Consider the following 25,100-nt stretch of genomic DNA (forward strand, 5'->3'; position numbering starts at 1 on the left):
TTTAGGATTTTATTTGATTGATATAAGTGTTCTAGACCAAACAGTAAAACAGTTATGTGTTGTCGTTAAATGTACTTTCCAAATATGTCCATATACTGTAGGAAGCTCTTTCGATATTCTAATTAATATTTAGTTCCTTTCTCTACTAATTTCTTTTTCCACATTTTCACTATTTATATACTATTTATTTTATTGTTCACGATGTAATTTTTCTTACAAATTCTTACAATCATGTATTTATCAATTTTTTCCTTGCTTGTCGTCATTATACTTTTTTTGTATACATATTAAAAAACTTGGAATGCCTTTCACATTTTATTGACTAACTTTTTATATCGCTTAACGAAATGAAAATGTGCTTCTGCAGCGAGCACTTTTTCAAGTAAGATTATGCTTTTATGGTTCTTATAGCTTGACTGTTTGTAAAACGATAAAGAAAAGCCTTACTCCAGGAAGAGAGAGGTTGCAATACTATGTACACTGCCTTACATGGGCAATTTTCAGTGCTAAGGGTGTCTCTGTCGGATGGAATTTAGAGCAGTGACGTCACTGCCTGCTGCTCTCCCAGATTTTGGGAAAAAGAAGTTTCAGTTTTTGTGGGATTTGAAACTCATTGATTCTTAGAAAGCGAGGTAAGAGAAATGGAGAGTTGCTGAAAAATGTCCGCGTCTTATTTAAGAACCAGTAACGCTAAGGTGCCCGACACAATGTCGCGGTGTATCCTAGTAAATACACAGTAGAACAGTAATGCAACGTATTGTTCTTTGCAAAGGTGAATCAGTTATACAGCTCGCCAGTGCAATGGAGGGTGTGGGCTTGTTGTGGTAAGGGGTACTTAGTTTTTATTCCCCCTGCGAGACGAGTGGCATTGACTAAACTTTGAAAGTCTAGGGCTGTGCTACAGGTTTTCTGCTTAGTCATTTTTTAGGTTTGAGAGTCGTTTTGTTAGTGTGTAGTTCCGATTGATTTCTTGTTATTGTTATTAATATTTGGTTCTTCAGGGGAACTGCAACTCATACTCGACGTTTTCCTAAACGTAGAGAAGCCATGTAGTTCAAGGCGGAAGTGAGTTGCTTGCAGCTTGTGAACTGGGCGACATGGAGATTTTTTAAAAATAATTATTTTATTTGCGAGGAGGCGAGATAGCGTTACCTTCTCCGAGGAAAAAAAAAGTTTTATGTTGGGCGTATGTACGAATGAGCCCAGTATAAAACGCAACTTTTGTTTCCCGTTTATAAACTGCCTTGTGCTACAAATACAATAATTTAGTAGTTTGCTACATTGTTACTATTCAAAAGAGAATCACAAATTATTTAACTGAGCCTCCGCCCTCGTAATGATTTTAGAGGACTATACTTGTCATTGTTTTTTTGCATACTATTACACTATGTAGCCTATAGGAACGTTTAGAATGTTGTAGCAGATGGGCTTGTGATTCAGTGACGTGTACTACAGGAACATCTTTTAATGCACTATGCTACAGGATGTGTGGTTCGTACCAAAAAGATTGTTGGCCAAAATAACACCTTTGCTGCGAGTGGAGTCCACTGTTTGAAGGAAGTAATCAGGATTCTGAACAAGTCACACAGATAAGTATTGGGTGGTGTGATAATGACATAAAAATCCCAATAACCACCATGGTTAGGCAGTGTAGGAGGTTCAAAGGGACTTGTTTGCTTAATAGGCTTTAGAACGAATATGATAAAAAATATTGGGATGACACATTCAAATACATTTACAAATGAGCTGTATTACAGCACATTTGTCTAATTCTTCTGAAATGCAGTGATCGCAGCTGACTGCACTGTAATGTTCTGAAACAGGCCTGCACACCCAGTTGCAATTTAGTAGTACAGAGCTGGCCTGACCCTTCAGTGGAGAAATGACTACTTGTTGCTGTATGCAGTAGGGTAGTGTGACCATGTGCCACGTTTTTTACTATAACATGAAAGCGGTGAGTCTGAATCTTAACACAAGTCATCTGTAATTCCACTGTGAAATAGGCCTACAGTACATGAAGACAGTTTCTGTGTTGTGGATTTCTAGCACAAGCAACCAGTCATGTTTGTGAAGCCAATACAGTGGCTTCTTTTAAGAAACAGCTGGATGAGATCAATTAGTTACTAATTCCCAAATGGGCTAAAAGACCTTCTCTTGTTTGTAACATCTTAGGGTGTTTTTGGGACACTGCCTGAGGGCTAGTAGTTTCAAATCAACTTTACATGATGAAACTACCAAAGCTCCATCAGATGAGAGACACTATTTTGCATTAGTTATCGGTGAATAAAATGTAATGGAATAAGAGCTGTCTAAAATATATTCACAGCATTTTATTTGAAAATGGATCTGTAGATGGGACACTAAGGTTCCCATTAATTTTAGGCATGCCATGTGAACACAGTTTTGAAGCAGTAGCTAAAAGGGAGATTTGAGGTGTGGATAATATTCCTTGCTTTTCTCATCAAACCGCTTGCTTATTATTACTGTAAGTCTTTCTAATGCACATCTTTGCAAATGGTGAGCAAAGGCAGGTGGAAGATTCTCCTCAGTCCATCTGCTAAGGGTGTGTATAACATGGGACTAAAAAACAACAAAACCTTGAAAATATATAAGGCACCTTGGACCAGATCAAATTAGTTTGTGTTTTTTAAATAAAAAATCACGGGCCCACAGTTTTTTTTGTATTGAACCAACTCAGCTGTGTAGTTGTTTGTCATCTTGCTGTATGTACTGCCTCTTTGGGATCGTTTCCTTCTGTAACACTGACTGTCTCAGTTTGGATGCCTTGTGTCTTTGGCAGCCTACTAATGTCTTAAAGAATCCAGCATAAACAGGACTTATTCAGTTACGTTTATCATTAAACACAAACAAAGCATGCAAACATAGGCAAACGAAAGTGTTTGTGTTTGCGTGCCTTGACAGGTACTGTAAATTGCAATGAAGGGGGAGGGTGGGGCACATTTTAAAAGAATTCTGTCTGATCAATGAATTCCTACTCGTTTTAAGTTAGTACAGCTTTTTAGAAAAATGAGAACTGAAAATCTTCCACTTTAATGTACTTGTAAAGTTTACTTATGTGTCTCTGTTTTTACACAACTACAGAGCATTAAACATGTTTTCCTAAAGGACCATTGACGGCACCCGATCCCTCCTTTGTTTCTGAGAAATGTGTAATTCCTATAGGCAACTTTTACAGTTAAATCTATCTTTTGTGAGGCTGTTATTTCACCTTGAATATTTGTCTGTGCTGTTAAATAAATGGCATCTGCAGGAAATGGTCTCTGAAGCCTATGATGAAGCATTATGGACTTAAGTTTAATTGTATGATAACTGGTCCAGACTGCACAAATTATTGTTAGAATTAAATAAATTAAGTTGTGCTAGTTTGATTTTTTTAAATTCAAAAATAGTTCAAATTACACTTTGATATCAATTCCTGCATAGCTCTTACCCCAAGCGTTTTATCATCAAACTGAATATGAGGGCTTGTCATTTCTGCAAACTTGAAAAAAAACAAACTGAGATTTTGCATATTGGAAGTTCTAATTAGGCATGCAATTTTACTGAATATGCCTGTGAAACTTGACACTATAGTTGGTGAAGTAGTAAGAGTAGCACGTTCAGTGCTTCCCCTCTCAAACAGCATTAACACTGTAAGTCCTTTAAAGAGAACTTTACAGTTGACATCAGTGCAAAGAAACTCTTCTGTAAAGCACAGTTTGCAAGGCATGTGATAGTGAGGTATTGTGTTGTAGTGTTCACATTAATTCACGTGTGCACTGTTGGGAATGCAAAAGTAGTACTGGATAGCTTGAAGCAGTCTAATATGTTTTGTTTTTACTTCAAGCACAATGTTTTCTTATATCATGAAAATGGTTTTAAAGCAAGTACACAGAGCAGATGATTTTAAAGAGAATCGTCATATAATTTTTTGGGTGTCAATTAGTCATGTAAGTTTTAAAGGAATATGGGTGTTTGTTCAGAAAGGAGCAAGAGGAGCTTGGAAAGCTGAGAATTAGACAACAGATCCCCTCAGAGTCGGTGCTGTGGCAGGAGGAATGAAAATGATTACTCTGCATGCATCTCCAGTGAGCTGTTGCACGGCAGGCAGGAAGAGAAATTAATATGGGCTCATTGAGCATGATTGATTAGGAGCCAAGTAACAGAAAAGGGGCATTCCTGACAGTGTCGTGTGTCCGATGGATAAAGGCATCACTTGGTTCTGTTCAGAAACTTCATCAAAGGAAGCTTCCATTTCTGCTGTTTGCACTTGCTTTTTATGAGATTGTAGGTATAGATTAAAATGTACGGTCTTTCTTGTGGCCAGTTTTGACTTTTGCTGATGTGTGTAAACAAGACATCAAAGTGTTTGGAAACTTTGGTGTCATAACTGTCTGAATTTGTGAAGTTGCGTGTTGTAAAGAGCTAAGAGATTTCTAGGCCTTTTCTGGATTAAAAACTCCAAGTTCAAGTTCCAGATGGCAAATGTATACTATAGAAGAGTCACGATGCTTTCAGTGATTTTTCTGGAAGATATCAATTTTCCTCATATTGATAGTTTGTGATGGCAACATTAAACAAAAGTCAGTTTAGGAAATGCTGAATGGTTACATTAAAAATGTGGTTGAAATTCAAAAGGCTGCAATATTAAGATTTTTCATTTTCAGTTTGAAAGGGCTTGTCATATATTGCACACTGGTCTAAAATGTCGCACATCTTACAGTGCAACACCCCAGCATTTTATCTGAGAGGGTTTTTTTGTACCTCATGACTATTTAAATCCCAGGATCCATCAAGCTAGTAAAGGGAAACAACCACATAGGAATAAGAGCCCGTTAATACTTCTAAGAGGGGGAAAAAAAACAAAGCACAGCAGAAAAAGAGATACAAAACAAGAGAGAAAGGCCAGCTCGGAAGAAATAGATGAAGTGTTTGAGTCAATAGCAGTTTGCTTTCATTAATAACTGCTTTTCAGTTTTGTGAGGTTCAGTTTCTTACGTGTGTCAAATTTAAGAAGTCTGCGTCGACCTACCGTACTGGCATTGGAAGTGACAGGTGCTTTGAATCTTTCTGTTCTTCTGGGTTTGAGTGTTGTGACAAAAAGGTCATGTACTGCACATCAGCATTTATTTCCTTGTATTTTAGACGTGAACGAGCCTAAGAACACCGCAGAGAGAGGGAAAGCCGAGCGAGTTCCAGAGCTATTTTCGCTGTGTGACGTGTGGAGAAGGAAGAGGTATGTAACCTAGCAGTGACCCTGTGAAGCCACCACTGCCGTGCACTCTGACAAACCTGTACTCAGAAATGAGGACTTGGGCATTCCACATTGTGCAAAGCCTTGTGAATCCAAATGTGTTTCTCTTGCAGCCTGTCAGTGGAGAGGTCAGAAAAGAGTCACATACGGTACAAAGAAAAACAGCCGATTTAAGCCAATGCTTTAGGGTCTCAAAAACCATTTTGGAAACATTTGTTCAGTTCATTTCATTTCAGTAAATTTCACATTTAAAATAATACAGAAACTAGTAAATAATATCTTCTTTCGTATTATTTTGTTTTTAGTTGTTACATATCCAGATTTTTAAATTGGACATAATCCCCACTTGGGCTTTTTCCTTCTTTTATGCAGTACGGTGATTGCATGTTTCAGGAGACTGATTGCTTCTGCAGTCATCACTCATATCTGACTGGGAGTGATGGTCAAGGGAAGCAAACTAATGTTGAGCCAAATGATAAGATCTAGCACTGCAGCTGCGTGGTGCGAAATTGACAACCATCCTATTTTGGTTCTCATGGCTTTTGAGAAATGGTTTGGTAGCTGATGTTTGTTTTGAGCAGTTATTAGAATCCCAAGATCAACAGAAAATAAACTAAAGAATAACATACTAAGAGGCATTAATACAACAAATAAATATTGGGAAAAAATATCTAGTATTATTATATAATTGCATACACCCACTGAATGACAAATGCACGTTCAGTTTTGTTAAGGGACATGTTAAAAGGCGATAGTAGTAGGAATCATTCAAACTAATGCTGTAAAGAGTGGAGTGTTCTTTTTAAATCAAGTGTGGAGTGGTTACTCTCAATCATAGTTCAAGAGTAAAAAAAAAAAGAAACTTTCACAGGCTGCTATTCCTTTTGCAGTTGTAATGGCAATATTGGTGAAGTCCTTCTTGAAATGTATTTCTAAACTGGTATTTCTGTGCTTCCTTTGCATACCGTTCATGAAAGTGCAATTAACATACTGTATCTTCCTACTTCATGTTTTTTGCACAAATGTGACTTTGAAAACCTGATTATATAAGGATTAGTTTGAATTTTATGAAACTTGTGTCAATATTTAAAGCAGTTACACAAACCTGCACTCACACATGCTTGAATGGCTTGCATAGCTGCAACCTTTTTATAGATATCCCCTTTTTGGCACATTATAATTGCATTAATCTTTGTTTGGAAACACTTCTTAAAATCTGGTAATCTAATCCCAATTTAAAACTGGAGGTCAGGTCAAGCTTTCATTCTAGGTCAGCTCCCGGGGGATAACCGTTATTTTAATGGTACACTAAGTCATATCGCAGTAGAATGTAGAAATATAGAGCATTCCTAACAAAGTTGAAAAAAACAGCGGATAATGTATATTACTAATTGTTTCTCTTGAGATCTTGATGTGTGATCCCTCGGATTGAAAACTCAATTTTTATCTCGGGAATCTAAGCCCAAAAGGTGAAGAATATTCTTTTTTACTAATTTTAACTGAAAATATATTAGTTTCTGGTCAGTATGCCAAATAGACGCTTGTTTTGTCACTTGAAATACCAGAACTTTAACCTCTTAATTAAAATGACCTCAAGTGAGTGGTTCTTTTTCTAATTCATAGTTGGCATAGGGAAAAAACGTAGACCTACATGTTAGTCAAGTTCAATCTTTCTGTATTGCTTTGAACTGCGGGTTATTTTATTATTTATTTTTGTTTGATGTTGTGGTTAAAAGGGTCCATAGTCGACAATAGTTAGAGGATGTTTTTAGAAATGATTATTCTGCCCTTTTTATTGACTTTTGAAAGTTTGTTATTTAGTTTCCCAGATTCAAATTGCCAGATTCAAATTTTGTTTGTAAATCTAGAGGAAAAAAAAAAAAATGAAGTTTTTCCTCTCAGTGCTTTTTTAACTTTGTATCCACAATATGTGCCGTAAACTATTTGGCATTGGAGTGGTGAAACTTCCTTTAGAAAGAGCATGGAGGACTTATTTGGACTTATTTTTGAGTACATGTCTCCATATTTGGAAATATTTACCTACTAAAGTTAAATGATGTGGGGTGGGTGCTGGGAGGTGAGTCAGTTCCCACTAAAAGCCTTTCCAAAGCTATTCGTAAGGCTTTAGAAGGGATATTCTAAACTCAAACACAGAGAAAGAGCTTGTTTCAGGGAGTTGAAGTGAAGTAAGTAATGCAAAGCTTTGCTACTTTCTTTTTTCTGGTGGGCCTAGAAGTGGTAAATAACGTTTTTTCTTTTATTAAAAAAAACTGTAGTCACACACTTTTAATTAAAGTTATATAGGTAGTTTTTCACCTGTCTGTTTCACACTACATCCCTGTTCCATCCTTACTTAGCAGTAAATAACATTTGTCATTAGGTGGTATAAAAACTGACTTATTTGATGTGTTTAAATGTGTATGGTTTCCTGTTATCTCATTAAGCAAATCACATTCAGTTCAGTTTATGAATGCCTTGCTTTTTATAAGGGTTTCCCTTTCAGCTTATTTTTGCTTCTTTTTAAAGAAGATATCCTTTCTTCATTCATCTATCCCCCTCCTATTGGCTGTGGGTTGTCCTCTAGTTTTCCACAATATTTCTCACAAAGATGATTAAATCACTGATAAGACAGGTTGTAGCTTGTTGGGGAGTGTGCTTCATAACAAACACAAAAGTGAATCCGTTCTTAGTCCAGTGCAAAGTTTAAGTTTAAAATATTTAAGCCATGTATTTATGTTTTTTGCTTAAAGTGGAGCTTTATTTGTGAGAAAGTCAGTAAGTCCCTGATTCTTAAAAGATGGCAAGTATAAAAAGGTTTGCTAGACAGCCCTTTTAAAGCCAATTTCAGCCTAATGTCAACATCAGAAGAAATTAATGTGTTAATTAGGTCTGGAATGTTTTCTTTGACTGCCTTGAAACCTGGGGGAACAAGCATTTAGCATTAATTTTCTTCCTTTATGGTTTGTAGAATATTGTTTCACAATAAATTAATGTGTCTTTATTTGCTTTGTACAGTAAAGATGCTGTTTCTTACATGCTGTGATCTTGTGAGTTTTGTTGTATATCTGGATGGAGGTTTTAAACATTACTGTGTTCTATAAATATATCAATTAAAGGCCTAAGTATTTAAATATTGAAGTCTTAAAGGCACATTGGGCAGCTTCAGTGTACAGTTGTACAATGTCAATATCACTCTGTAGAATCTATTTCATGTACGTGGTGTATTAAGGGCGATATAAGTGCTTGCATAACAAGTTCATATTAAAATTATCTTGTTTTTTCGTATTGCTTTGTTTAAAGGTGATGTATATTATTGCTTTTGCTGTCAGCATGGCCCTTGGGCTGCATTATTTGCTTTGTTTCAATCATAGAAATCATGCTACGATCTTGTGAGTAAATGGCCTGCACATCCCCATGTTTAATATTGGGTTTTACAATTGTGGTTATTGCCTTATGTAAATAATACATATGTATAATGTATAGATTTTGTACTTTTCTACTGTTCATGCTATCTACAACATGAGGTGACCTCAAGATACTCAAAATAATGAAAGATTTTTCAGTATTTTCTGTGGTGTGGTGCACGTCTAAAAAAGACCGCCATTCATTCCAGTGAGTGCCTGTTTGCATACTAGATACAGGAGATAGTATTCCACATCGGAATGTGTGCTTCTAGAGTTTGTAAGTTTAGGTAAGGTGTAGGCAATTTTGTTTACATTACGAGAACTCAAAGTCCTAGCAGTACATTTGTGTAATATATAGGTGTGTATGAATTTGTAGATGGTTTCCAAAGAATACATATACAGTAGTATTAGATCTTTCTTGGTTTCCCCTTTGGCACTTTCCTGTAGTTCTGTTTTCCTATTTGAAATGTCATAATGCCTTCAAAGCATTCAGAAATAACCGAGGATAATCACGTGCTGCACATAAGACAGAACTGCTGTTATTATGTTTATAGGAAATGCTAACAGATATCATGGAGCTACTGTTTTATTTTGAGTTCCAGACTCACATATCCAGAGCCGTTCTTATTCCAGGGTGAGGCTCACTCAATTAAGTTATAACGAGAGAGGTCTTCTTTTCCCTTTTAATTTACTCGAATATTGTACATGTATACTTGACTATTTCAGAGCTGGCAATGAGCATTACATATGTTCTTCAAACACTGTGTTCTACAACTGCATCTCTGAATGCAGTCTTTGAAAGTCTAATATATCTCATTATGATTTTATTAAATGGATTTTAATATTTTTACTCTGCTTTAATTGTATTTTTTCTCCACCTCAGAAAAAGACCTGCTTTGCTTAAAGTATGTAGAAGGCCCCCTTTTAATCATCTTAGACAGAATTAATATGTCAGTTTTCACTTCAATACTTCTATCTACTTTTACATCATTTTTTCTTATTAATTCATGAAGACCCTTGTGTGGGTTTGTGGGTTGCAGTAACCCCGCAGGTGACCTTTTGAACTCTGTAGTTCAAATAATAACGTGAAACCCATTAGTGAAAACTCTGTCTCCTCCTCAGAGATCTGAAGAGTGCAGATTTCAACCAAAGTATGTTCAAAAGATGCATAGTAAATAAATAAAAATGACTGCATGCACTCAGACAAACTGAACACCTTCCTTTCCAAATAAATCCAATGATTTCTTTTCTTAGGCTTGTGGTATGTGCTTAGAAAACATCTACATTGTTTCTGAAATGTAGTTTTATGTTTTTTTGAAAGAATATATTGGCCATTTATTATACAAAGTTCCACATTCCTGGAAATACATATTTTATTAGCAAAGTTGGACTTAAATTTGCTTAGTTGCTTATTTCTCCACCATGGCAATTGTTCTGTTGAGAATCTGTAAAGTATCTGAAGGTTTTTACTAGATTTAATATTTGGTGCTTTTCATTAGTTAAATGACCCCTTCTTTTGCAAGTTAACTTTCTCATTCTCATTTTTGGGGGTAATCTGTATCGTCTACAATTGTAATCTGTATTACAATTTACTGTAAATGTATTTTTCCAGGGTGACTTGACTTGACAGTTTCAAAGGCTTTTTCTTTTGCCAGCTATCAAGCCGTGCATAATTTAGTCTGTGGTGCGTGACACACTTCACTGCCGAAGTAAGCTAACTTACGACTTCTGCCTGGTGTAAAATGTTTACTGGCAGTTTACATAATAATGTCTATCTGAATCCATGAAGGAAAGTGGCAGGAAAAGGTAGAAGTAATAGGATTTAATGTAGCTGTGAGGAATGATATAGCAGACTTTAATGATAGTGCAGTGTGATAATCTAATTACCTTTTGCTTGATAGTGCACAAGACGTGCACCCAACTGTTTTCCTTGGGGGTAACTTCCTGTTTGCTTCAAAGTCTTCGGTCTTGTTAAGCCCACACTGTTAGATTGGACGCTGTGACAAAACTGCTGTTTTTGACGTCAGATGGCGGTGTCAGAAGCAAGTTGTCTGAAACTTCCAAGATCCAAAGAACCTGTCTTAAAAACACTTTCTTCCTGTTAAGAATCAAATTTCTGAATAAAGCGTAACTGATAAAAAAAAAATCAAAAATTAAACCTTTTCCAGATCCCAATTTGTTTTCACAAATTACCTTGAACATTTTGTTGAACAGTTGTTTAATCTGTTTGCCCCTTAATATAAAGGTTAGTATAAAGGGGTTGGTATTCATGTAAAAAAATAAAGTGATGAGAACACATCTTATATTGAGTGGCCCCTAAGTTTTTACAGGGACTTGCTGAATTTTATGAAATTGCACATTTCTTTCAAATCATATTATAAGCTTGAGATAAAAAGCTTTTCTATCACATGACAAGCAATGAGATTTATATTTGCTTTTATTATAGAATAACTTCCCATTAGAGGCCCTGTTGAATTCATCGTGGATTCAGTTACATTGCTTTCCATGGCTTGGTGAAAATAAGCACAGAGCACCATTTGGTATCACCTAATGGAATTCTTATTTCTTAAGAAAAACACACATCTACACTGGTTGTTGTATTGATCTTTGCATCCTTTAAATGTAATGCACTTTTTTTATTTACACAAATAGTCCTTAAACAAACATGGAAGATTTTGAAAAATGTACATTTACATAAATATAAAAACGTTTACCTTCCTACATTGTTTCACTGAACTTTGTGCTAAAACTGAAAGTTATGACTTATTTTTGGTTGTGGTGACTTGTTTTCCCATTAGATATTGCAGCTTTCTGAAAAATCATAATAAGTGTTAATAAGCTTCTTGAAAGTGTGACAAAAAACACTATCTGTCCTTTCTTACTCTTTCTGCCAGTTTTATAAATATGCAGAAAATGTTTGTCTAAAAATGTTCTTGGCAACCCAAATTACAAGTTGTGAGGCATTCCCCAGTATCTCATTTACATTATTAAATATGTTTAGTGTCCCATACCACTTGAAGTGACAGGGACCTATTATTTGTGTGTCATGTCTTTTCACATCGTGCTGTAAGTGCCTTTATGCACCATCCAGTTAGACATGATGTTATTTTTAAGCACCTGATATATAACCGACCTTTCATCCTCTTAGTGTCTGTGCTTAAGAACTCTTTAGTGATTCTAAACTTTCATTAAAGTAGAAAGCGTGATTATTTGCATTAATGAAATATGCACAGGAACCCCAGAAGTGACAAGTGCAAAGGCGAAGCACAGATTTGAAGATCATACTTAAAGCATCGCTGTTTGAAAAGGACAAAAACAATTTTTCTCGTCAGCTTTCACTTCTTCTCCAAACTTTCAAAATGCCCTGGAAAGCTACGTGTTTGCCATTGTGCCATTTTTCATTTCCTTCAAGGCTGACGGAAAAGAAGAAATGTATCTCAGTACATACTGAAAATGTAGCTTATAATATGGTATTATTATCATATTACAGTATCAACATGAAGAGCAATAATATATTAAATACCTTTATTCTCATACCCAATTAATAAACCACTGTCGATGCGAAATATTTAACAGTAAGGTAATTTGCTGGCACGTGAACATCAAGGGGTTTTAATTTGTTCTCACCAATGGATAATTGTGAGATTTACATTCTTCTGCAAACATCTTACCTTTAACGATTTAATTAAAACATTTCCTGTGAGATGTTCTGTCAGAAATGAAATGTAATAGCTGTTTAATTAAGTAGCAGAGCAGAATTTGAAAGGTGTGACTGAAAAAAGGTGCTATAAAACATCATAGCAGTTTAAACTACTTTTTAGTTCTCAATTGGTATATATTTTTCATGTTGCAGTGATTACACATTACTCAGATATATGCATTTTGTATAAATTTTATAAATTATTATTTTATAAATTATTCTCATCATACTGGTAATCTCCAATGGAACAAAAGCATGAGCATGAGATTAATTAATTTCATCTACCTGTTTCAAGCTGAAAACAGATTTTCTTGCTTTAATCAGGCATGTGCAATATAATATGTTCAATTATTTGCTGAACGGGTTCTAATGACAACTTTTGATTTCTGTTTGCCAGATTTGTTGCTATGTGTGTACATCAAAAACAAAAAGTCTGTGCTTGTGGTCATGAAGTTGATGAGTTTTATGCATTTGTTAATTATTTTGTTCTGCCCATTCCTGTTTTTTTATGTTTTTTTATAACTAAATTACTTGTAGCTGCCAATGCAGCCCAGACACACCTCTTTATAAAGGTTACATACCTTAGTATCTACAAACATTTTTAGTCTGTTGGAAGTGTTCCCAAAGTCAGTATCAAACTTTGGCTACTTCTAAAGTCACGCGCGACAGATATCTAGAAATGGACACCCTCCAGCCACTTGTACTAGACAAACAAAGAAAACTCTCTTTTTGAAATGTGGAATGTAAATTTATTGTGAGCTGAGTTTTTATATACTATAAATAATAATTATAAATATTTCCTTATGGACTTTGAATATACTACAGTATGTGATTGCTTTTATGGACTTCATGCAGTGGATAGGTAAATAATAAAGGGAGTGGTAATAAGGTTAGGTGACTAGTGATAATTTCCATTTGCCTGCTTTCAAAATGCCATGTTCAAAATCCCTACACTGTCTCTTTGGTGGTTACCTGTACATGTTGTTCCATTAAGGTCTAAAAGTAATCTGCAGGTTAAAACAATGCCTAAAATGTATTCAAGATCATATCTCCCTCGGATTTTCAAAGTCATGGCTCAGCTGTGGACAAACTTGAAAATGTTATATGCATAAAGCTAGGTTTTCTCACCTGTTAGAAGTATGTATGTATCAGAAGAGACAACATCAGTGGTGACTTTAATGTTATTGATATCAGTTTTAAATAGCCAAGGCCAAACTTCTTCAAACAAGTGACTGTTTAATTACATTTAATGTAATTAAATGCACCTTCTACATCTTTCCTTTTGAAAGTTGTCAGTATTTTTCCTTAAAGAAAAGCTGTTAAACAACATATCAGGAGGGCATCTGTGTTTTGTGCACATTAAAGATAGCATAGACGTGGTCCTTACGCACAAGTCAGTGCGTGAGTTTAAAATGTTGAAATGAAATTAATTCCTGATGGAATAATGCAGAACGTGGCTCATACCGAAGACTGTCAAACTTTGGTAAACGTGGAAAAGGCCTCTTAATATTCTGTGGTTTTCAACGGATGACCATAAACATAGCCTCCTCAAATCAAATGGCATAAGGAGAATATTCAGTATGAGAACTTCATATCTTGAAGCTGCTGGTTTAAATTTAACCATTGCAATTGACTCTATCCTTAATCTGCCATTATTATTTCTACAATTATAATTAGTTGTTATAACTTGACATTTTGGTAGGTGAGGTGTGATGGTATGTCAGCCTGTAGACGCTGAAAGGTGTCATTGAGTATAAGAATGTTTAACAAGATGGTGTGATTGGTATACTGGCAAGGCATAGATTCTTCAAGGAGCATGTGATATTACAGTTGCAGGAAATTATATTGTATTTTGTTCCATATACATTCAAACTAGGTACTAGCGACCAAACAAATTATCTGAGCCAGATGGCCTCTTCTTGTTTGTAATCTTTCTTATAGTCTTATGTACACAAACTTAACATAAAAACTTACAAGCAGTACCGGCTGTCTCAATCAGTTTCAGTAATTTAATGGAATTTACCAGTGTTGGCCAGGAAACTAAAGCTAGCTACTTTATTGAAGTGCCATAAATTTGAAAAGAGGCCTGATCCACTGACCTTAAGTCATAGTTGCATGCTGCTGTGGTTTGTGCAAAAAAGAATTCACCAGAAAATGATCTCTGTGATTATCTTCACAAGTGAAATAAAAATATTGTACCAATGTATAGAGATATGCTTAATGGGATGTTAAAAAGGTAAAAACAATGTGTTTTTAGTTGAAGAGGACCTGTAATGCTCTTTTTAGCATATTTGCCTTTTGAAATCATTCCAAGATCATTGTTAACTTTTGTCTTTCTTTTTGGAGGTTAAAGGCTTTTGTGCTACATTATACAGGTAGTGCAATCTGACAGGTATAATAATGCTTTTTTATTTTTCAGGAAAGCTTTGTATTGTTTTTATAAAGTGTCTAATAGTTTGTTTTTGCATTTTCACTGCAGTTTTGTTAATATGGGGTTTGCACAAGGCAGCAGTGTAGAGAAAGTGGTTATGGCATTGAACCCGTGTCTGGAGGGTTGTGAGTTCAAGTCCTGTTAGTGGATGGTACAGTTGTACTGAATGTTGTGCCTTATCCCCTCTTGCTCTATCCCCCCAGTGGTACAAATGGAAGGGGGTATCCCTGCAATGGACTAGATCTCTAGCCAGATGAGTCCTCTAGGACTTTACTGCTTTTGTGAGTGTTGCACTAGTACTCATTTATGTGGATTAATCAGTCCCTTCAAATTCAAATGTATGGGTGCCTGAAGGCTTCCTTCCATTTTATTTTGAAATTTAGATTGTCTTCTGATGAAGACAGTGGCAATACTTGGTCTTTGATAATCTCCATTTTTGTGTGAATCTTGTGGTTTATCAAATGCTTTGAATTTAGGATGAAGCAGATCACTTTTTGAGAGCTGTGAATGAGCTTTGAATGAATGAGAAAGTGATTCAGAGGTGATGGTGGCTGTATTAATTGATTTGGAGGAGCTGGTGCTAGACGCTTTTGCATGATGTGGCCACAACCCCTCAAGATGTATATAATGCATTCTGGGGTGAAAGCCTACAAGACCTCTTCTCCTACCTTTATTTCAGTATGTCTAGAATTTATAAAAAAATATAGAGGTATATATACTTAAAGTACATACATACAGAATATTTTTCGATGTGGTTGAAAAAATAATTAAAATGTAAGTAGTAATTTCTAACAGAAATAGAAATTACAGACATAGTCGAATTGCACCTTTTTGTGTATTAGTAGGTTTTTTACATGATAGTACACTGACCAAGACTTTTTTTAATCAAAGCTTGTTTATTTATGCTTTTTTTAAAGCATTTTTCTTTTTGTGGGACCTGACTTCTTACTGTCAGTGACAGTGCGGGCTTAAGTCAGTTTACATTCTGTCTCGTAATAAAGCAATTGAAGTAATCACAAGTTGCAGTCTGTATCAGTGAGAAGTCGTCCATTCAGAAGACAACAGGCCTGTCTAACGTGCATAAGAATCACGTGCGTGCTGGTGGGATTAAAAGCCATTCAATCCTTGGTGATCCCAGAATGAGTTTGAATGCAATTACCTACTGACCTAAATCATTTCCTGGCAGTGAGAGTTGCTGTCCTTAAACAGCTTGTCGGCACCTGCAGTCACTTCCTCCCTTTTTTCTGCAGAGTTTAATCCCATGGGTATGGTGTTGAGAGAACCTTTTTCTTTATATAGATTCATTTAATGGAATAACTTTGCTCAGCTCTTTTAAAATGTGCACGTTCATTTCCAGAGGGACAGCAGCGTAAAGATATATTTGTACATCCCTGTATGCACAGCTGTAAAAGAAAATGGAGACTTGTGGTGTGTGCATTGTATCTGGTACTTTTTTTGCGCACTATAATTTGTACTGCTCTTGCATAGAAAACAATTCCTTAATTTTCTGAAAGATGTGGACATTTTTTCCTCATTAAGATAATTGAGGTGTGGCTGGGTGGCACAGTAGTTTAATTCTCTAGCCTTGGCTGTTATTATCTGATTTCTCTTTCTCATAAAGTTGAATATTAAACTGTATGCTCCTCTTACACTAGTATTCAATGGCCATTACTCCCTTGTCTTAAAAAAAATAACTTTTTCAGAACACTTCAGTATAATTTCTTTATTCACTCAGAAGAAGATCAGAACTAAATGTTCAGATAGTTTTGGAGCTGAAATTAGTGTCCTTGCAAACTTTTTTTGTTGAAATGACTCCAACTCTTTGCTTTGCCATCAACTATTTGAGGGATCAGGAATGTCCAAATGGTGGCTTACAAAGTTTTAACCTTTGCAAACACGATGTGTGGAATTGGTATGCCCTCACATGTTAATGATACTGGAAGGGTAATGTTAATATTTTGTTTACTGTTGGGCTTTAAAATCGGTCTTCAAAATAAAAATAAAAACACTAAAAAGTGTTGGCTCATGCTGCACAACTGCTAACTGCTTGGCTGGGAAAATTCAAGAGCACCTTTAACTGCAGGTGACTTCAAACTGGAAAACACATTGGACGGTGACAGTTTTGTGTATTTGTGTACACAAATAGATTTATCTCTAAATGATACTTGATCCTCTATAAGTAGCTTAAAAGCTGCTACTGTTTGATAGTTCTGTGTCATGTATTGGAATGTACTAATCCTTTGGTTATTGGCCTAACTTACAAGTGAAATACAGTACCTACTGTATGCTGGATAACTTAAAGGTTTTTGGTCTTTTTTGCACACTTATTGTTAGCAAACAGAGTGCAAAGAAGGGAATTGTGCACAAAATATTTAATGGTAACAAAATGTGTCAAGGCCTAAATATAAACAGTATTGTCTCAGCCAGAATTTCCACCAAAAAGCAGAAAAAACACGACAAACTGCATACACAAAGTAGTCAGTGTTCCTCATTCTCAATTAAACAGCTGCCAGAGCAGAGGAAAAATACGCTTTTTGAGGGTGGTCTTTACTTTTGCTAGCAATGCCTATAAAACACCCTGAACCTGACAGCTGGCAGGGGGAAAAGTGTCTACTTGACATATTTCTTTTTTAGTCAAGTAAAAACCTCCAGTTAGATTTTTAGTTGAAAGGAAAAACTTTTTTTGCTCTGTTCTCTTATTCTCTAGTGAAGGCTATATACAAAGGTCTTGTATGTGTATATTGGATATACTGTACATGGTAAATAATCCCGATTGCTATGTTTTTATTTTGCCATCTGTTCTTGGGCTTTTGTCTAAACTGAAACCATTTATCAACTGGGTTCTTGTCTGAGATAGTGCCTGGTTATATTGACTGATAAGCAGTGCAGAGAATACACTGGGATGCATTAGCTATGTTTCATATCTAAAGGTATGGAGAGAGACACTTGGTGAGTTACGGAGATATACATACATCTTTGTTAGAAAACCACTGTACTTATTTAAATCCTGAAGTGTACAGTAGTAAACACAGTGTGTCATAAACAAAGCGTGTGTCGTAGGTGGGAGTTGAATACTTGTGTGCTCTTACACGTAAAGAGCAGGGCAGGAATCTTGAAATATAGGGGTTGCAGCGCATTTCTGGCACTGAACCCTGATGCAGAGAGTCCTAGGAAAGTGCCTTTCCCAGAAGATTTTCACAGGGATTAGTCAAGGTTAGCAAACAACATTTCAATGGGGTTCATGTCCAATGGTTCTCAGACCTCCTAAGGATTGTGATACCCAGAATATTGATGTGGTCACCATGGCTACTAATGCAGGAAATATTTCATGTGAAGTGTGCATTGTTAGAAACTGCAGTCTGGAGTAGAAGACTACAACTATTCCGTGTGCAAGTCCCAAAGCTGATCTAATGTTATCTGTTAGTACATGGGATGAACAACAAATGTATTGATTTTATTAAGATCACACACAAAGAACTTTGTTTTATTAGCAGTTTATTTAAAAAGTGCACTGTACTCACATGAGGCAGGCTAGTTATTCATGCCTATGACTTTCTAGCCAGCTAGTATTCACATGCGTAATCAGCCATATCATTGACCTTATGTTGTAACCACCTGTTAATTGTTTTATCTGCCATACTGAAAAAGTGTGCTGTTGTTTTATTTGCATTGCTTAACACTACAGTGCAGTATCAATTCAGAGTATTAGTAGAAAATTATCAGTAGGCAAAGGTATAAAACAGTTCTCTGTAAAATGAAAAAAATCATGTAAAAACCAGCCTGTAACATCTTACTCTTTCTGTTACGCGCTGTTTTACACATATTGAAGTATTTACATTTGTTCTTTCTCTTAACATAGTTATTGCACTTAACTCAATGAAACATCTAAGAGATCATTAAACCCAATTTACTAAGAAATGACGTTACTATTCTTCTACTAATTTTTAATTTAATTTAATTTGGACTTAAACCAGTGATATTTTCCTTAACATGTCTTTGAACAGTTTTACTAGGATATAATTTCCATAAGTTATTATATGTATGAGACTGTGGGCCTCTTCCTGTGTCCCTGGTTATACTGAAACAGGGGAATAAGTAGTTTTATAACGATGTTATCTGTTTGTTTTTGCTAGTTTGTGCAAACAGACTTCCCACTGGCATAGATTGAATCATCTTGAAATTATTGTACGGTCCTCATGCTTTCATTTCTGTGTCCCATTTGCGAATGGTTGCTGTGGTCTGATTTTGGTAAGTAAATGCTTTTTAATTATTTTTAATGTAATTTAAGTAAATATTGCTGCAAAATGAGGAACAGCGTGTGCATTAGTATCCTAGTAGCAAATGTTTTATAACCATGCCTGACAAACAGTATTAAAGGTTATTAGGTTTGGTGCATGTGCACTGTGTAAAGTTAATTTGGGTTGACCTTGACCAGTAAATATAGATTTATCCACAGCTAGAGAAAATTCAAAGGGAGTTATGTTTATCTTTTCTTTTTCGGCTAGCAAAGACGTTCTTTTGGCCTAATAAAAAAGGAAATTATTATGTGTTCTATGAAGTGTGTTTTCCTAGCATAAATATCTAGCATTTGTCATTATCCAGTAGTATGAGCTGGTTTGAGTTTGAAGTTTTGACAGCTGGTTAAAAATATATATTTACGTTGATATGTTGGTTTGTAATTTTTCAGTTACTTATCTGAATTTAGCCTAGGTGTTTCTGAGGTGTTATTGCACTTATTGCATTTATATCCTCTTCAGTTTTAGTTCTAGTTGTATTTTATAGAAAAGGCAACTGGCTGTTCTGTGTTCTAATGTCTGCATTTTTGCTCCATTCATAATGTACAAATTTCATTTCTTCTATAAAGGGGCAGTTCAGAGTGGCTCAGAGAGGGATATATAAACAGGAAAAGGCAGAGTCTCAGCCCTCAGGCTGTGGTTTATTCCATATACGGGAGGAGAGGAGAATTCCAAGCATAGTGGGCATTCCTCTGAGCTGGGAAGGAGAAATTTGAGCCATGCAAAATAGAACTTTTGGTAAAAAGTAGCTAAAAAGTATTATAATATCATTGCAATGACAGGGGTGTTGAAATGTAAATTTGACTTTTATCTTCTTCAGGTCAGTGACAATATTGGCTATAGCCTGCAGTAGGACTGATTGGTTTGTGTTTATAATCAAAGTAGATTTGCTGCAGGTTTGTTTGATGTTTATGATAAACATTCCAAAAGTAAGCTACTATTGCAAAGCAGACAGGAGCAAAACATCAGTTATGTTCATTCTGACAGATCTGAGGTGTTTCTCTCCATTTCCATTGAATGTTTTCTGATTGAGAAATCACAGCCAAACTGAGATTTATTTTCATTACACAGCCATGTTCACTGTTTTTCCAATAGAAAAGATTATTTGACAATGAAAATGTGTGCAAAAATGTAAAAGGAGTTGTCTTTGGTTTAAGGTGAACTCTATAATAAAACACTTATTCAAGAGGTTTATAAAAAGTAGCTTTATGTTCCTGCAGTATTTTCAGAACACCAATGGCTATGAAAAGAAAGGGTATACTAGGTGTTAGTATACACTTTTCCATGAGAAATTAAAAAGTCCGTGATGTAGGTGCCCAGTGAAGAAATAATATTTTCTTGGGGAATATCTAAAAATATAGGGTTCAGGGTTCATAACCTCCCACAAAGGAGGGTTATGAATGATAAAAAAACAGAAGGTTTATAGATACAGAAAACAAGTCTATAAACTTTTGGTATATATAGTGTTCATGAAGCAGTAAGTGAAAAACAACCAACTGTTGCTCAGCTCTGCTTTAGCACTCTGATAGTCCCTCTTGTGCTGCAATGACTAAGACTGCACCAGCATTCATCTGAAATGTGTGTTTGTGAGGCCATCTGCCATTTTTCACACTGTTCCAAAGTGTCTATAGCAGATGAGGAGTGATAAGGGTTTTACAGGTGCACAGCAAGGGGCAGGTGGTGCTCAGCAGGCCTTGCACACCTGGATGACTACAGTCTAGGTGTCTCCAGTCATGCTTATGGAGAAATCCTATGCAGTTCCATAGCTGCCATGAAATCATTGATTTCTGAAGACACAGGGCAATTGTGCTGTGACAATGGCAATGGGTGTTTTTTTTTTAAGATCCTTCAGCCTGAAGGACCAAAATTCCCTTAATTGAACAGATTTTTTTCTGAACCAATCGAATCGGGATGATTCAGGATAGCCTGTAAGAGCAAATGGATTGGAGGACCAGGGCTGGAGACTCTTGTTCTAGTCCAAAGACTCTTGATGGCTCAGTCAACTGGAGCTCATAAGGAATAGATGAGAGAAGGAAAAACCCCATTTCCTGCCAATTACCATTTCCCCAATGTCTAATTCCAGGCCTTTAGACCATTATTTCTGTCTGGTCACGATAACATCTCTCCACATTCCCCTTTGCTGCCTACAATGCATGTTTATCCTGGAAGGAATTCTGACTTCCTTGTTCATGTTGGAAGGCAGTTGTCTCTTGCAGGGTAAAGCCAATCATATGGGTTAATGCAGTTTTGCATTTCACATATTGGGGTTTGTCTGTGTAAATAGTGCCTAGTCGAAGGCCGCAGTGTCTGTATGTTTTCAAGGTCTTTTAAAGCAGCTGCACCTGAAGAACTAAGGATACTGTTGAATTGGTCCAGTTACCCAGTAATCAGCTAGTTAAGCTTCTTAAGAGCTGGAATAAAAACCCATGGAGACACTGGGCATCCAGGAGTGGGATTGAACACCCCTGGGCTATGTCATGTGAATTGTGCATTGCCATAGTTAAATAATGAGATCTGTTTGAACTGATCCAGCAATGTTTAGGCTGTAGGGCTTAACCTGTGCTCTCAATGAGCATGTGTACTGGGGATGGAGCTCAATTGCTAATATCAACTATCAGTGTAAGTATCAAAGCACAATTGTGTTCCTTTTTCAATCATTGTCTGTATGCTGTAATCAACATTTTGTGATTTCTTAATTGTACCTCATTATGTCTTGTGTTTTGTGGAATTAAGATTTTTTCTGTGTTAATCATTTGTCTTGATAAACACCCCCCAAAACACACACTTTACAATATTTTAGGTTGGCAAAATTAAAATGATTTGTTCTCTCATTTGGTCATTTTTTCCTTATTGTGCATGAATCTAATTTTGGCTGCTGGATACTGGAACAGTATTAGCTGCAAAAAATAAGTTTTGTACTTCTATTTTTTGCTGCAGACTATCTCTGCAATGCATCTGTCTACACATCTGTGCAGGTCAGAACTCCAGCTGCTCATTAAAACAGATTACTTGCAGTTATTTGTGGTAAAGCCTCCATTGCTTGCTTTTGCATGAAAAGGTATTAATGGTAGAAAAGATAATTTGAATTAATACTAAAATAGTTGGTATGTCCATTTCTCTTTGTTCTGCCCAGGGAGCTTTACTGCCTCAGTAACATTATTCTAAGTCATAATATTTGAAAGAATAAAAAGGGAGCTATTATATGTGGAAAACAAAGTTAAAGGGCTTACAGGGATATGCAAAAGTGTGCACATAATTTAGTTGTTGAGAAGGTTACATTTCATTTTTTCATGTTTTGAACGTAACAGAAGTTTGACTGCCACTGTTCTGTAGTGAGTGTATAAGCATTCTTCGGCAAGAAGAGAAAATGATCCAACATGTCTTACTTTATGAGACTGATTGACCCTTCAACGAGGAAATGAGGAATAGAACCACAACAGAGAACATTACTTTACTGGAGTTGTTTCTAGATGTGTGCTTGAACATATCACTTTGGAGATCTCATGTCATGTCCATTCTAGAAGGTTAATAGATTAATATATTCTTCCAGAAACAAAAGTCATTAGGTTGCATTCATGAATGTGTACATATGTTCCTAGACTGTTTGACAAGTATACAGTCATGTCACCTTACTTTACCTCACAAGCTACAAACTGGTCTGGTGGTAAATTGAACCTGAAAGCTATGGAAACAAATGAGACATTAACAGAAGTCAACTGATCAGCTATGTGGAGAGAGAAAAATCAATCATAATCGTGTTGAGGGAAACCTGGGGAAATGCTCAGGATTCTTATGCCTATAACTTTGAAACCTGTCACTTGAAACCTACTGTAACTCTATATGACCTATACTGTGCTCTTTTCCTTTTTAAAATGGAAAAGTTTTTTGCCTTGTTTGTCCTGAAATCTCATTATTAATCTCTTATGAAAATGTCTTTCAGAAAGTATCCAGAGGCTCAGAGAATGTTCCTTCATACCAGAAAGCATAAAGACCTTTTCAATGAGCAAATTGCATTTTTTACTGATTAGCAGCCTTTGAAATTAGTTTAATGGCATAATGTACATGAATTGTCTGATCACTTAAGTTTTATTAGCAGTATCCCAAGTTTGAATGGAAAATGGTTGTGATAATGTGAGTGTTGGTCTCTTTGACTTTTTGTTGAAATGGGCTGTTATGCTTAAAACTGTTTAAATTCACTTAATAGAGCCAGAATTAAAATGAAATTGCTGCCATTAAAATGTGGAATTTTGGAGTTGATGTGCATATTTTAAGGGATTTTCAAAGAAAAAAGGTTTCACTACTTTTAAAGGCAGAATATTAGGTTTGCTGTTTATATCATTAGATTATATGTGTAATTCTAGGAAGTGAAGGAACAGATTTGCAGTACATACTATTGAATAAAAGTAATTATGGTAATTATGTAGGAGCCTGTCATCAAAGCATTACAATAGTATCTATAACACGCTATGATGGAAACTTAGTCATCAGTATTTCTTTGTAGATTTCACATTTTGTGCTAGTTAAACAGTATAATATAGTTAGAACTATTTTAGAAAAGTTAAAATGTGAGTGAGGAGTAGGTATTGTAACATCTTTAGTTTTAATGTATAATTTTCTAGGAATGTTCTAGAAAACGAATTTCTCTTCTCGGCTTATTTTCTGGAGTGCAAAATGCCTGTGTAACATGATGATCTAGGGGTTTGGTTGTTTCATTTACTTCTCCAGTGATTTATTTAAAATTAAACGGTGTCAGTCATGTCAGTCTAATGTTTGCTTTCACACTCTCGTTTGCTTTGGTTTTTGTGATTCATTGCAACAGGGGAAATTCTGACACTGTTAATTTAGCAGAAGATAAACACATCCCTTGATGGAAAGATTGTGTACTCTGCATCTTTGTTCCCTTGGAGATGCAACGCATCCCCTACTCACCTCTAGCATAGCTTTATATCCAAACAGGAGGTGATGCACGCTAGAAATAGAAGACAAATATCAAAATTCATAATAGAATTTCACAACACTATAACAATTCCTCCAAATCCTTGGGTATAAATACAGGGCTCCACTCATTGCTCTGCCAAAGTCCTCCACCCCATTCACCACCATTATTGTAGCAGCCCTGGGGTGGGGTGAGAGTTCCACTGCTTCCCACTGCCACTGTCTGCCTGGCCAGGCTGTAGCCCTCTTTAACTAAAGCAGGTAAAGCCAAAGATCGGAATTGTTTTCATTTGGTTCTTTCTCCATCACAAACATGTTTTGTTTTAATAAGAACTTTATTTTATATGGTGCCTTTACAGGTGTCTTCTCAAAGCACTTTACAGAATGACAACAACAGTAAAAAATACACACGATATGCACAATGAAAATACACAGTGAGAGGAGACAGTAGATGGGGTTACTGAGTGCAGTAGGAGCAGATGGTTATATAACAGAACCATTTAAGTAAGGGCCCTTCTAAAGAAGAAAGTTTTGAGTCTAGATTTGAAGGAGTTTAGAAAATCTTCCCTAAGGATATCAGAGAGTCACCTTCTCTATATTCCCTTCCCTTTTGATTTTGGAACAGCAACAATATGGGGGTTTATTTGGTTTTTCATGTTCGATAATACAATTTAGATAGTATAGCACTTTTAAAAAGCTATGGTCCCCAAAATCTTGTGTCACACTTCTTTTCTCTGTTTATGGCGTTTCTTGTACTGAGTCTGTTATATGCTGAAGGCAAAAGCTTTGTTTTCTGCATTGGTGTGTGTGAGGCCCATTCAGTTATTTTCTGTCTCTTCCCTCAGACAAGCATCAACCATGCAGACGTCATTGCCTTCTTATCATCATACTTTGTTTTACATTCTTGTTGAGAGGTGCTACTTTCAGATTTCACTGGCTGTGACGTGAAAAATCACACCCAACATTTTCTGTTTATGTTGCTTTTAGACTCTCTAAACCAAATGAAAGCCAGCCAAATTGAATGCTTGAGAATAGCAGAGATTAATCAGTGATATATATGTGAATTTAAAATACAGAATTA

The 25,100-nt window shown here is 35.8% G+C and overlaps 1 protein-coding gene across 3 annotated transcripts in view; it reads left to right on the forward strand.

Moving 5' to 3' along the window:
- The first annotated feature begins 473 nt into the window (after positions 1-473).
- lpp (LIM domain containing preferred translocation partner in lipoma) overlaps positions 474-25,100 on the forward strand; it is a 197,329-nt gene continuing 172,702 nt past the window's right edge. Inside the window, exons 1-2 of one of the 3 annotated variants that reach the window (XM_088616675.1) lie at positions 474-632; positions 5,146-5,236. The gene's annotated coding sequence lies outside the window, so the exon portion shown is untranslated. Of the gene's footprint in view, positions 633-696; positions 825-5,145; positions 5,237-7,354; positions 7,441-25,100 lie in introns of those variants that run through there. The other 2 variants (XM_088616676.1, XM_088616677.1) reach the window with 2 other exon arrangements.

This window comes from Lepisosteus platostomus, chromosome 2, assembly GCF_059453375.1.
Source record: "Lepisosteus platostomus isolate fLepPlt1 chromosome 2, fLepPlt1.hap1, whole genome shotgun sequence".
Lineage (NCBI taxonomy): Eukaryota > Metazoa > Chordata > Actinopteri > Semionotiformes > Lepisosteidae > Lepisosteus > Lepisosteus platostomus.